Source organism: Elephantulus edwardii, unplaced genomic scaffold, assembly GCF_000299155.1.
Source record: "Elephantulus edwardii isolate Elephantulus edwardi_28Jun2011 unplaced genomic scaffold, EleEdw1.0 scaffold00037, whole genome shotgun sequence".
Classification (NCBI taxonomy): Eukaryota; Metazoa; Chordata; class Mammalia; order Macroscelidea; family Macroscelididae; genus Elephantulus; species Elephantulus edwardii.
The window spans coordinates 11,299,311-11,313,396 of record NW_006399787.1 but is presented as its reverse complement, the minus strand read 5'-3'; the positions used below and the strand labels follow the sequence as shown (position 1 = coordinate 11,313,396).

At 41.5% G+C, this 14,086-nt stretch overlaps 1 protein-coding gene and 1 pseudogene across 1 annotated transcript in view; both read right to left on the bottom strand.

Moving 5' to 3' along the window:
* LTBP2 (latent transforming growth factor beta binding protein 2) overlaps positions 1 to 14,086 on the bottom strand; it is a 148,136-nt gene that overhangs the window by 98,329 nt on the left and 35,721 nt on the right.
* Positions 7,746 to 8,166, bottom strand: LOC102845798 (annotated as a pseudogene).

Here is a 14,086-nt window from a genome sequence, read left to right as displayed (position 1 = left end):
GATAAAAATAATGCCCTAAAATATAATACTTTTAGACTATTCTCTCCCCCATAGACTTCAATGCTGTAAACATATTTCATCCAGTCTTACCCCCACCCCAATGCCAGCCTCATTCTACAACAGTGGCACCATATAGCATTTGTCCCTTTGTGACTGAGATACCTCACTCATGGAATGCGTATTTTTAATAACGTTATTCATAATTTATTGTGAGACATACAATCAAGTGTCTTTGCATAGTCATTAAAGCACAGGTAAGCATCTTTCTGGTAGTCTATGCTTTCAGCCCAAAGTCATCTGATAATCAGGAATTATATGCTTGGTTCCACACCTTCTCCTGAATCTAGCTTGAATTTCTGATATGTTTGCTATGCATGTGCTGCAGCAGTTAAAATTATCTTTAGCAACATTTTTTTTGCGTGTGCTTTTGATGATATTGTTTGAGAACTGAATTCAAATTATAATATTGTCAGAGCCATTTAGTGAAACATTTCTGTTTTCTATCATTTCCTGGAGTCCTGTTTTTCCATAATGCCTTCTGTGCAACTTGGACTTCTTTCAGCATCATCAGTTCTTAATCACATTCTACCTCCTGAAATGACCGGATGTTGAACAAATTATTTCTGGTACAATGACTGTGCTCTTGTCGTCTTCGCTTGGTGCTTCCTGCATTCTTTAGTATCTTGCCCATAGAATCAAATTTCAATAATGTAACTTGAAGGTTGGTTCTTTTCTTCAATTCTTTCTGTTAGGTTTTTCTTCCCTTTATATTTTCTAACTCCAAGTCTTTGCACAAGTCATTGCAATACTTCATCTTCTCAAACTGTCCTTTGAAATCATCTGTGCAGCTCTTTTGTGTCATCATTTTCTCCTATTCTATAGTACAGATAGGGGCTTGAATTTATAGCATATATTTGTCTTGGTTTGGGCATTTGTTTGTTTGGGTTTTTCTAACTGGTTTGTTTATAAAGTTGGGGGTTGCTTATAAAATTCTTACACATTGTATTTCATGCTATTCCTCATTCTAATATGTTTCATACAACCATTCACCTGCATTATGTTTAATAAAATTAAACACCATATTTTTGGAGGAACACGATTCATTCCAAAAAAGATAGCCTCTCATCTGTTACTGTTTTCTTTTTTTTTTATTTTGGGTTTTAATTTTTTTTCTTTTACATTATTTTTTACTACTTTGCTTACAATATTTATATACATTGTGTTCATACTATTCTCACTGTTTTCTTTTAACCCTGCCTGTCTCCTGGCAAATAGACCCTGGGAGTGTGTGATTTGTTTCCTATATCCTAACTGACACCAGTTAAGAAAAAAGCATTAGATATTAAGCATTAACCACTTCACAGAGTGCCTCAATGATTTGTTCACATTCTCTTTGGACCTCAGCTGTGTGTGGGCAGATTATTACCATCATCTTCAGTTTACACAAAGATTCAGGGAGGCAAAGAAACGGATACATCACCAAGTGACTTTGAGCAAAGGAATCAGATGGAACTGAGGTCTGTCTGACTCATGGCTTGTGCACTTAACCACTAGGCTGTATCATTTCTCAGCAGAGCCTGTAAATGTTTCATCCAGTACAGTCTGCTTACTCAGTATGACTCTGTAAGTGGTAGGTTAAAACGGCCACCACATTTAGAAAAAAAAAACCAAACCCATGTCTCTAATTCTACTCCATTATAACTCTAACTCAACCCTAACCATAACTTTTCTTCAATGTTAGCCACAACCTAAGCCTCCTACCACACTCAAGTCATAACTCTAATCTAATCTAATCTTACCCTAACCATCACACTGCTAATAAAAGCATATGACCCTATCTACAACCCTGGTCCTACTCAATCCTAACCCAAAGTTACCATAACTTTAGACACACTGTTAATGATTCAACTATGCCTCCCAAGAAGATATATTGGGTCCCTAAACCTTGCTACCTGTGAACATGACCTTGTTTGTAAATGCTGTTGTGTGCCATCAAGTCAGCACCGACCCAGGGCTGGCCCTCTAGCAGGTTTTCAGAGGCAGTAAAGAACACCCAGGATTGTTCAAAATATTCTGAGTTAACATGAGGTAAGGTGGATCCTAACCCAATTTTACCTGTGTCCTATAAAAGAGGAAAAGATACACAAAGAAACTAACCAGAAGAGGAGAGACAGCCACATGACACTAAAGCTATGTTGTAGCCACAAACCAAAGAGCACCTGGGACAGCCAGAAGCAGGGAAAAGGAAGGCACTTCCCCTACAGCCTTCAGAGGTAGTATGCCCCTTCTGATACCCTAGTACTCAAAACAGTAAGAGAGCAAATGTATGTTGTTTAAATCACTCCTTTTGTGGTCCTTTGTTGTTTGTTGTTAGGTGCTATCAAGTCGAGTACGACTTACCATGACCCTATGAACAGCAGTTCTGAACCCCCTCCTATCCCGTGCTTTCCTCATACTTCCTGACACACCACAGGCCATTGTGGTAGTCACTGCATCAATCCACCTGGTTGAGGATCTTCCTCTCCTTCACTGACCTTCTGCTGTTCCAAGCATCCTGTCCCTCTCCAAGGAACAGCCCTTCTGAGCAATATGCCCAAAGTATGTGAGGTGAGACCTCATCATCCTTGCTTCCAAAGAGCCCTCCAGCTGCACCCTCTCTTATTAGTTCTTTTGGTCATCTGGGGGATGTTCAGTGCTCTTCTCCAACACCGCAGCTCAAAGGCACCAATTCTTCTTCTGTCATCCCTATCTATTGTCCAGCTCTCAGATACACTGCATGTGATCAGAACGACCATGACCTGGGTCCTTTGTTACAGCCTAGGAAATTAAAATCCACACCAGTCCAGAGACACCTGCCCCAGGAGAGCATGGTAGAAGGAGGAGGCATGCAGTCTCTGCTGTGCCAGGAGAAGGCACACCCCCCCCCCCTTCCTCATGACCTCTGTCTGGATCCCTAGGCTCAAGGTCAAAGCTGCATCGGTCCAGTTTTCCTTTTTAGGTTCTTTTGAGGCCCCCACAGCTGCTCAGTTAGTTTCCACTAGTGCTGAGACAAATCATGTTATAGCTAGTGTCACAGTGACCCTGTAAACAACAGATCTAAACCTTGCCTGATCCTGTACCATCCTCACAATCTACACTATACTCAAGCAGTATCTGCACTGAGACAATCTATCTTGATGAGTTTTCCCCTTTCCCTGAACCTCTACCTTTTCTGGTGTGATATATTTTTCCAAGGTCTAGCCCCCTCCTGAAAACATGCCCAAAGGATCTGAGATGAAGTTTCATCATCCTTGCCTCTAAGGAGCACTCTCTAAGGATACACTTCCTTCAAGACAGATTTCTTAGTTCTTTTGATAACCCACGGACAGTCAGTACTATTCAAAGACATCAATTCTTCTGTGGTCTTCCTCTTAAAAGTGCTAAAGAGCAAGAATGTCAATGTAATGACTAGGGTGCACCAAATTCACACCATAGTATTTTCAACTGCTTCCTAAGCATGTGAAGAAGTGTGGACAATGAATAAGGAGGCCCTAAGAAGCAATGAGCCTGAGCCAGTGCCTTATTCTAGTTCACACATGGACAGCCTGGCCCTGCTAAGGCAATGAGTTTTAAGGACTTAAGGGGAAGGAAGGAAAGAAGGAAGGAAGGAAGGAAGGAAGGAAGGAAGGAAGGAAGGAAGGAAGGAAGGAAGGAAGGAAGAAAGGAAAGGAGAGAATGGGAGGGGAGGAGAGGAGAGGAGAGGAAACACCTTTTAGAAAATCCCAGTGGCCTGTCCTGCTTTCAGAAAAATCTAGAAGGAACCTCAGCAGCCAGATCCAGCTGGAGAGGACTGAATCTTTCCTTCACTTGGAAGCAACATGCTTTGAGGACGAAATGCCAGCCAGCTGCCTCTGAGAGAATCAGCCCAGGGTTGCCACATGCAGCTGCACAGGTTGTACCCAGCACAGCTCTCAGGGTACCTGTCACAGAGTCTATAATGTGAAAGACATTCCCTGATACATCCAGTGGCTGTAAATTCAGCTGCAGAACAACAGTACTTCAGGCCCACCAAACTTGTAAGGGGTCTCTGCAGCAGGGGCCTCCATAAACCTTTTATGCGCCAGGACCCCTCTTAGGGATATGGAAAGTGTTAAGATATTATCTGAAATACAGGTCTTTCCCCCATCACCAATTCTCCCCAAAAATCAGCATCAGAGATTTGAGAGAATAAAGTTCTTCCCATCTGGTGTGTCTGGTGATCTACAAGTGAGCACGTCCTCTGACCATTTCCTTTGAGCCCGTCTTCTTCTAAACCTGTATTCCCAGGGAAGGGGATTCAAAGGAGCACTTCTAAGTTCCTTGTAGGGAAGGAACTGCAAAGAAACTCTTTTTCAGCTGCTGTAGCCCCTCATCAGATTTCTGTCATTTCAAGGGTCCACTGAGCTCAATTCTCCAGCCACTTCCAGGAGATAGTCATTACTCTAGGCTGGCCCTGGCATCAATCTCCTAAGCAAAGGGCTCTGAGTGGGCAGGGACCTGGGTTGAGAAAGTCCTTTCCTGACAACAATTTGTCAAAGGATGGGCTTAGCGTCAGCATTGAAGGGAACAGGCTCAAGATCATGTTCCTTTGCTCCAGACTGACGACCATAGGGATGGAAGGCCAGGATGCTCATTCAGCATTTGCTCATGATGGTGGCATAGCCCATAGGGAGCTGCACTTCCAGTCCACAGGTCACGCCCAGCCGGCAGTTTAATCTACCAGAGGCTCCACTGAAGAAAGAAGGGTTGTACCCTTTCATGCAATTTACAGCCTCAGAAAATCCAATGCAGTGTCAGCTGTGAATTGGTTCTGACTTGATGATAACAATGACTATGTAATATGCCAGACACTGTTCAAGGAGCTTGGGATAGCTCTTTTTCTGAATATGAAGGGCTCACCTAGTAGTTGGTGAAAAACAGTAAGTAAGAAACATAACAAAATAGTAAATTATGTGCTATGCCAGAAAGTGACCAAATAGTATAGAAATAAGAAATGAATTAGATGCACACCATGTTTATCGCAGCTTTGTTCATAATAGCAAAGAGTTGGAAATAACCTAAGTGTCCATCAACAAATGAATGGGTAGAAAAGCTGTGGTATATTCACACAATGGAATACTATGCTACACTGAAAAACAAGAAGTTCATGAAATATTACACAAAATGGGTGGCCCTGGAGGACATTATGCTGAGTGAAATATCTTAGGCACAAAATGACAAATACTGCATAGTGCCACTGTTATAAAATGGGACTGATATCGGGGTTGGGGGGAGACTGAGAAAGATGGGATAAATAATGTATACTGCACTGAAACAGATGAGGGAGAGAACTGTTTAAAAGGGATATATGATTAGGTACTATGGTCATGACAGGAGTCCAGAACAAAGGCTGCATAGTGGAGTGGACCTTGGGGGAGGGATTATATAACAATTAAAGACTTTTTCTCTTACTTTTCGAAGAGAAGAACGAACTAGAGGGGAGGGGTGGGCAGGGAGAAAAGTGCAACAATGAATAAATGGACATCCAAAATCACTGTAAACTTTCATTTACATTAGTAATAATAATAATTTTTTTAAAAGAAGTGAATTAGATTATGGGGATACGAACTGAAGTTAAGAGGCTTACAACACTGATAAACAACAGGAGGGCTTCATTAGTGAGCTTCTTCAAGAAAGTGTCTGTCGCTTTCTCTCTCTCTCTCTCTCTCTCACACACACACACACACACACACAGAGAACAAGCAAATACCCAAGTAATTATCAGCACAGCTAAATAATAACCATAAGCAGCATTTTCAAGTCACATGACAACTTACAAAACACTCTTTCACACACATTATTTTCATTAATTCTCACATTCCAGAACCATAAGAATTTTCTTCCCCATTTTATGGAGAGACATTAACACTTAGTGAAGTTAAGTGATTGCCCAAGATGACAAAGCTAGTTAGTGGCATAGCTGTAAACCCAAATTCAGCTATCCTGATTCTAAGTATATTCAACATAGTCCCTTCAAGGTCCTAAAGATTGGCTTGGTCTCGGCCTGGGATGAGGACAACAGTTGAGTTTAAACCGACAACTTTTGACCAGCAGCTGAGTGTCCATGCAATGTATTACCAGGGTACACTGAACAAATATTTCAAGAACTTGGACTACATGAAGAAGAGTGTAGCATTGACATTGGAAGAAGACATACCAACAACCTACTTTATGCAGATGACATGACCTTGCTCATGAAAAGTGAAGAGGACTTGAGCCTCTGAAGAAGATCATCTATGACAGCCTTCAGTATGGATTACACCTCAAAATCAAGGAAACAAAAATCTCAAAAACTGACTGGGCCACTAGGAAACTTCATGATAGATGGAGAAAAGATTGAAATTGTCCATAATTTTATTTTGCTTGGATCCTCAATCAACACCCATGGAAGTAGCAGTCAAGAAATCAAAAGACATTACATTGGGTAAGTATGCTGTGAAGGAGCTCTTTAAAGTTCTAAAGAGCAAGGCTATCCATTTAAAGACTAGGGTGTACCTGACACAAGCCATGATACTTTCAATTGTTTCCTATGCATATAAAAGTTGGAAAATGAATAGGGAAGACTGAAAAAGACTTGATGCCTTTGAATTGTGGTGCTGGTAAACAGTAATAAGTATATTCTAGACTACCAAAAGAACAAACATATATGTCTTGGAAGAAATGCAACTAGAGTGCTCCTTAAAGGCAAGGATGGTAAAACTTTGTCACACACATACACACAAACACAAATTGCCTCTTACAGCCTTTGCACCATCACTTCCTCCAACAACCAGTCTTCCATTTGCAGGGTGCCCCAGCACTACATGAGCCAGGAACAAGTCTATACTTCTCCACTACCTATGTGACTCCGTCTCCCTCCTTCCTACAATGCAAATCTGAAACTAGCTTCTTGTTGTTTGTTGTTGTTATGTGCCATCAAATTGCTTGCATCTCATAGCGACCCTATGTACAACAGCCCTAAACCCTGCTCCGTCCTGTGCTAATCCCACTGTCTCCATCACATCCACCCCAATTACCCCAGTCACTGAATCAGGGCACCTCATAGAGGGTCTTCTCCTCCTGCGCTGTCCCTCCACCCTCCCAAGCATGACGTTCCTCTCCAAGGACTGGTCCCTTCTTGCAACATTCCCAAAGTATGTCAGATAAAGCTTCAGAATCCTTGCCTCCAAGGAACAACATGGCTTCACCCTCTCCAGACAAACCTGTTTGTTCTCTTAGCAGTCCATGGTATATTCAATACTCTTCTCCAACACCACAGCTCAAAGGCATCAATTCTCCTTCTATCATCCCCAGTCATTGTCCAGCTTTCTGATGCATACCAAGTGATTGCAAAGATCATGGCCTGTATCAGGCACACCTTAGTCTCCAAAGTAGCACCATTGCTCTTCAGTACTCTGGAGAGGTCCCTAATAGCAGATTTCCCATCATAATACATCTTTTTTTTTAGTAGAAACTTTTTTTATTCAGAGAAAAAAAAAACCCAAAAAACAAAAAGTTTCGAACCACACACAGGAGGGGTATGGGTAGGGGGCCGTATCTGTCCATCCAGTCCTGCCCCCTGCCCATATGGTTTTGGCAGCAATAAAAGATGTGGGGTAATGGCCCCAAAAAATAAAAATGGTGTATGTGTATGGGAAGGATAGGGGTGCAAAAGCAGTGGGGAGTGGTGGGGTAAGGGGCAGACGAGGTCAGTACTGGGCACGCCGCAGGTGAGAGGCCATTTCATAACATTTCTTGTTGATCAAACCACCGTGGACACCTTCTTTGCCCATCAGCAGGACTAGCGTCTTGGCAGTCATGGTGACAGTAAGGTTGAAGGTAGGTGCTCCGCCAGTACTCTTGGTGCGAAGATCCATGGTATATTCCCCATCCACTAGCAGTGAGTCCCGGATCACAGAACATTTCTGGCCCCAAGTGTCAGCCCATTCACAAAAAAACTTGACCGGTCTTTGCCAACAAGAACCCCAACCTCAGCTGGCGTGATGTTAACGAAGGTTTTCCCGGGGACAGCGGCCCAGATGGAGGGCAAGTCCTTATAGCCCACGATGGCCACGTCCTGACAGGTCCGTCCGCCATGAGGTTGTCGATGTAGGCGTTCCACCCGGCCATGTCTCTTCTATTGGACTGTTCTAAGTGTTGTTGCTGGGGCCGAGGGTAGAGCTCCAGCTGCCTTGGTCTGGCGGACGGGGGAAGCAGAGAGCTCGGGGCACGCGCTACCGTCCAGACCGCGGAGGCTCTTCTAGCTGTGCAGCAGCCCTCGCACCCCATAATACATCTTTTAATTTCCTGGCTGCTGGTGCCAAGAGTGTTGACTGTTTCTTTTCTTTTTTTTTTTAAAGAAACTAGCTAGGTTCATAAAATCAAATAGTATACATACAGTAGTCCTGAGGAAGTTCTGAGTTATAGATAGAGTTTTACACTTAAAAAAAAAATATGTACTTATATCAGCCAAAACTGTTATGAATTAATGGCATGAATGAAGCAGTTGGCCCTGGATAGAGTAGACATAATCAGCTGACCAGCTGAGGTCATACCTCATAGGTGGGTCCTAAGTCTAATCACTTCTGAGAGCAGCATAGATTCACAGGAATGCATACAGGCACAGGAAAGACAGATGTCATGTGAGGACTACCAAGCAATGCCTGGGGCCACCAACAAGGAAGGAATAAACGCAAATGGAACTATTAGTGCCCAGAGGTATAAGAAAACAAGTTTCTGTTCTTTAAAGTCACCAGTTTGTGTATTTCTATGCAGCAGCACAAGGAAACAAGGATATCTTGTCCTCCCCTCCGTGCTGCATCCTCAAGAGGAAGGAGACACAATTTCTAAGTTGCCATACTAGATTCAGCATGTTTATCATCTGATCCAAGCTGCCTTGTTCTTATGTTACCTAGTTTCTGATTCTGAGTCACTAGTATCCTGGGGAGATTCTTTGCCATTCTGTCAGTCAGTGGGAGCTGTCTTCCTCATAGTCTATACTCCTTGCAAGAGATGCCTGGGTTTCCTCTGAAGTGTTTCTCAGTTCACGATCTACTGAGAGATATCTACTCCTTATGATCTATAAGTAAACATCTGAGTTATGGGATGACATCAAATATATCATCCATGAACAGAGCCAAAGATCATTACAAAGACAGAAGAGGAAGAAAAAGCCAAAATGGATTCCAGAGAGACTCTGAAAACTGCACTAGAGCAATGAGAAGCCAAAACAAAGGGAAGAAATGCTAAGTCAAGATATGAGCAGAAGATTTCAAAGGGCAGCTCGAGAAAACAAAGCAAAATAGTATAATGGAATGTGCAAAGAGCTGGAGTCGGAGAAGAAAAAGGAGATAACTCATTTGGCATTTCTAAAGTTGCAAGAAGTGCAAAGTGAATTCAATCCACGAGTTTCAATACACAGAGATACTATGGGCAAAATCTTAAATGATCCAAGATCCATTCAAAGAAGATGGAAAGAATACACAGAGTCACTGTACCAAAAAGAATTGGTTGACACTGAAGGATCTCAGGAAGTACCATATGAACAGGAGCCAGTGGTAACAAAGCTGTCTGAAAGTATAGGCAAAAAATAAGGCCCCAGAAATCTATGAGGTACCAAATGACATCTTTCCAATAACAGATGCAGCCCTGGATGCACTCACCAGTCTATGCCAGGAAATTTGGAGGACAATTGCGTGGCTGACTGACTGGACAAGATCTGTATTTGTTCGCATTCCCAAGAAAGGCAATCCAATAGATTGTGGAAATTATCAAACAATATCATTAATATCATATGAAAGCAAAACATTGCTGAAGATCATCCTTAAATGGCTAGAGTAATAATAATAATAATACTGCCAGAAGTTCAAATGAGAGTTAGATGATGCTGTAGCGCCAGAGATACTGCTGATGTCACATGAATCCTGGCTGAAAGCAAAGACTACCAGAAAAAAGTCTATTTGTGTTTTATTGACCAAGAAAAGGCATTATTTGACTGTGTGGTTCATAGAAAAATATGGCTAATATTGAGAAGAACAGGTATCCCAGAACACTTAGGAAACCTGTACCTAGACTAAGAAACTGTTGTCTAAACAGAGCACGGTAATTCTGCTTAGTTTAATATCAGGAAAGGTATATGTCAGGATTGTATCCTTTCTCCATACCTACTCCATGTGTACACTGAGTAAATCATTTGAGAAGCTGGCCTCTGCGAAGAAGAATGTGTCATCGGAATTGGAGGAAGGTTCAGCAACAACCTGTGTTATGCAGATGACACAACCCTGCTTGCTGAAAGTGAGGAGGATTTAAAATGCTTGCTGCAGAAGATCAAAGAGAGCCTTCAATATGGATTACAACTCAACATCAAGATTAGAACTTTTATTCTCTGCTGGTGGGAATGTCAAATGGTACAACCACTATGAAAGGCAGTCTGGCACTGTTTCAAAAAGTTGGAAATAGAAATACCATTTGACCCAGCAATTCCACTACTGGGAATTTACCCTAAGGAAACCAGAGTCATGACCCAAACAGATATATGCACACCCATGTTTATTCCTGTGTAATTCACAATACAAAGAGAAGGAAGCAACTCAAGTGCCCATCAAAAAAAATGAATGGATAGAAAAGCTGTAGTACATCCACACAAAGGAAATTATGCAGCAGTGAAAAACAATGAACTCGTAAAACATTACACAACATGGGTGAGCCTGGAATATACTGAGTGAAATATCTCAGTCACAAAAGGACAAAAACTGCACAACAATGCTATTATAAAATAGAACTGACATGCGGGGTTAAGAGGAGAATAGGATAAAGACAGATAGATAATGCACTCTGCACTGGAATAGACAAGGGGAAGAACTGTCTGAAATAGGAATATATGATTAGGCATTATATGTATGACAACAACCTGGAACAAAGGGTGCAGTGCAAAGTGGACTGGGGTGGGGAAGTGAGCAAGGAGGAAAATACGCAACAATGAATGAGTAAAAATCCAATCATTCCGTAAACTTTCATTAAAAATCAGAACCATACACATAAAGAAGAAAAACTGTCACCACCAGACCAAAAAGCAACTTCATGCTAGATGAAGAAAACCTCGACTTTGTCAATGATTTCACCTTATTTGGATCCACAATCAATACCCAGGGTACTAACAGTCAGGAGATCAGGAGACATATTGCATTGGGCAAACCTGCTGTCGGGGACCTCTCCAAAATACTAAGAAGCATGATGTTAGTTTGAAGACTAAGGTGCATCTGATTCTGGCCATGGTCTTCTTAATCACTTACTATGCTTTTGAGAGCTGGACTCTGAATATGGGTGACAGAAGAATTGATGCCTTTGAGTTGTGGTGCTGGGGAATATGACTGAATATCCTATGGACTGCCAAAAGAACAAACAGTCAGAATCTTCCTTGGAAGCAAAGATAGTGAAGCTTCATCACACATACTTTGGGCATGTGGTTAGGAGAAGCTATTCTTTAGAAAAGTAAATCATGCTTGGAAAGGCGGAGGGTTAACAAAAAAGAGGACTCTCGACAAGTTGTATTGACACAGTCAGGAAAGCATCGGTCTCAAGTGTGTTAGAGATGATGATGACGATGATACAGGATAGGCCAGGGTTCAGGTCTGTTATTGATACGGTCACTATGAGTTGTACTTGCCTAAACAGCACCTAACAACAACAACAATAACATGATCTGTAGAAGGACCCTTCTGGAGACAGTCCCCTTGCCATCCACAGAGAAAGTAACTCCCATAAACACACCATGGCCTCACTCTCAGCAAAAGTGGGTTAAAAGTCAGGAAGTGCTAAGAAGGCCCCAGATAGAGGGACATGTGAAGTCTGAAGAATGCTGGGGTGTGAATAAGTCCAGGGTCTTGCTTCAGGGGTAGGAATGGACTGCCCTGAGGCAGAGAGTCTGCAGCCTCTCCCAGGGTGATGCTCACACACAAGCACATGCTGCACACATGCTTAGAATTCCTCCTCCCTCTCAAAAAACGTCTCTAGTTCATTAGCTGAAGAAAGAAGTAAGTCAACACAAAGAGATATTATCTAACCCCAGTAATAATAGTAAAGTTCAATAGTACAGAAAAGAACAAAAGAAGATGTGGAGAGATTGGAATCCTCATACACTCTTGGTGGGACTGTGGCATGGAGCAATCACTGTGGAAAATAATACAGTGCCTCCTTTAAAAGTTGCAAATAGAAATGCCAGCAATCCCATTATTAAGTTCATATCCTAAAGAAATAAGAGCTGGGATATGAACAGACATATACACCCTCAGTTCATTGCAGCATTACTTACAATAGCCAAGAGATGGAAACTACGCAAGTGTCATCAACAGATAATGGTTAAACAAACTATGGTACTTATATACACTGGATACTATGAAACACTAAAGAATAATGAAGTATTAATGAAATACAACATAGCAGAAGACTGAAATCACCAACTATTTCATTTTACTTGGATCCACAATCAAGATCTATGGTGATGGTAGTCAGGAAATCAAAAGATATGCTGCATTGGGAAAATCAGCTGTCAGGGACCTCTCCAAAGTGATAAAGAACAAGGATGTAATTTAAAGACTAATCCAAACCATGATCTTTTTAATTACTTCCTGTGACTCTGAAAGTTGGACAATGAATAAGGATGATAGAATGAGAATCGATGCCTTTAAATGGTGGTTTTGGAGAAGAGTACAGGAGATCAATCACATGAACTGCCAAAAGAACAAGCAAGTGCATGTTGGAGGAAGTACACTAGGGAGCTCTTTAGAGGCAAAAACAGTGACGCTTTGCTTCACAGACTTTGGGCATGTTTTTAGACGGTGCCAGTTCTCCAAAAATGGCCTCATGCTGGTAATAATGAAGGTGTTTTGTGTGAGGAGTTCTGGTGGCCGAGTGGTAAAGCACTGCGCTGCCTCTCAAAGGCTGTTGCTTTGAACCCATCAGGTGTTCTGGAATAGAAAGACAGGCAATCTCCTCCCATGTTATTTACTGCCTCTGAAAACCTGCTGGAGGGTCAGTGATGAGTACATTTTGACTCGACCATAGAAGTGGAGAGTCAGAGATAAATAAAACCACTTTCAACAAGATGGATTGACACAGTAACTGTATCAATGGACTTAAGCATATCAGTAAATCATGAGGATGGTGCAGAATAGAACAAGGTTCAGAGCTGTTATTCATAGAATCACGGTGAGTTGTAGTTGCCTCTATGGCATCTAACGACAACAAGAAAAAGTATATAAATAGAATCAAATATTCTTTGATAATTTCCAGGGATGGGGAGGAATTTGTGATTGGGTGGTAAACACATTGTGGGTTGAGATAAAATATGTATACATGCATGCTTAGATTTAAAAAGTCGTAATGTGGCAGGTTATAAATTATATATAATGCACACCTATGTTTACTGTGGTTTTGTTCACAATAGCAAAGAGTTGGAAGAAACCCTAGGGCCCATCAACAAACAAATGGATAGAGAAGCTGTGGCATAGTAACACAATGAAATACTATGCTGCATTGGGAAACAAGGAACTTATGAAATATACTAAACAGATGACCCTGGAGGACATTATGCTGAGTGAAATATCTCAGTCACAAAAAGACAAATACTGCATAATGCCACTGTTGTAAAGCGGGACTGACATCGGAGTTGGGGGAAACTAAGAAAAGAGGGAATAAATAATATATATTACATTGAACCAGATGAGGGAAAGAACTGTTTAAAAAGAATATATGGTTGGGTATTATTGTCATGACAAGAGTCCAGAATGAAAGCTGCATAGTGGAGTGGACTGGGAGGAAAGATTGTATAACAATGAAAGATATTTTTTTTTTTTAGTTTTCGAAGAGAAAAGTGAACTGGGGGAGAGGGGTGGGCAAGGAGGAAAATGTGCAACAATGAATGAATCGAAATCCAAAGTCCCCATAAACTTGCATTAAAATTTCAATTAAAAATTATATATAACATTTGTATTTCATCTATATAATGCGAATGTAAGAAGCACAACATGAATGAAGGATAGTGTGACACACA